Here is a 957-nt window from a genome sequence, read left to right on the forward strand (position 1 = left end):
TAGTTCTAAATACAGTACAGCTGAAATTTGGTGGGTAACGTGATCATTCAGCAAATGCTGCCAGCCCCTATCATATTCAGAACCCTGTGTTCTGAGGTGCTCAAGTTCAAGCTGAGGAATTTGCTAAACAAATCTCTGGCAAGGAATCAGCAGTGATTTTCTGTATCCTTAAATCCTTCCAAATAGAAATGGCAAGACATACGACCCGAGTCCATAATTCCCAAAGTGTCGATCTCCTCACACTGTTTGAGTTTTAACTCGTTTATTCCCCCAAAAGAGTATGCCATTTACTTAATTTAAAAATTAAACAGCATAAAAACTTCTGAACTCTGAGTGAAACAGCAATCAGAACTGATTTCGTGGGTTTCCGTGAAAAATGGGAAATAGACGTGATGGAGAGAGACCCAGCAGTGCCACGGCCGGGTAGAGGGTGCGGGGGTGTTTGTGCGAGAGCGCGTGGGTAGACACGCGGGCATGGGGGGGAGGCCTTCCCAGCGTTCCAGCTACACTGGGCGCGCGGGGGCGAAAACATGTGCATGGTGTTTGGGGACTGTGCGCATGGGAGTGTTTTCACTGTCAACCAGGGTTCTTTTTCTTATTTTGAACCTATTTTCATGATGCACTGAAATGCTTAAGTTTAAAATTGCCTACGGAGAATTTTAAGACTAAAACGACACTAAGTTTCTTAACTATAAATGCGTGTCAGAGTGAAAGCCGAGTAGGGAGGAGGGAAAAGGCGGAAAAGGGAAGAGGTAAGAAGAAGAAAAGATGAAAGAGCCGACGGAAGAGGGAGGGAAGCGGGGGCGTGCAGAAGGGAGGAGACAGGAAAAGAGCAGCGCCGGTTGCGGCAAAGCCCCGCGCGCAGCAGCCAGCCGAGGCCCGGGCGCGCGGTCCTCCCGCCGGCAGGGGGCGCGCGCCCTCCCGCCTCCGGCCCCGCGCGGCCCGCTGCCCCGCCCG

The sequence above is a fragment of the Chlorocebus sabaeus genome, chromosome 18, assembly GCF_047675955.1.
Source record: "Chlorocebus sabaeus isolate Y175 chromosome 18, mChlSab1.0.hap1, whole genome shotgun sequence".
Classification (NCBI taxonomy): domain Eukaryota; kingdom Metazoa; phylum Chordata; class Mammalia; order Primates; family Cercopithecidae; genus Chlorocebus; species Chlorocebus sabaeus.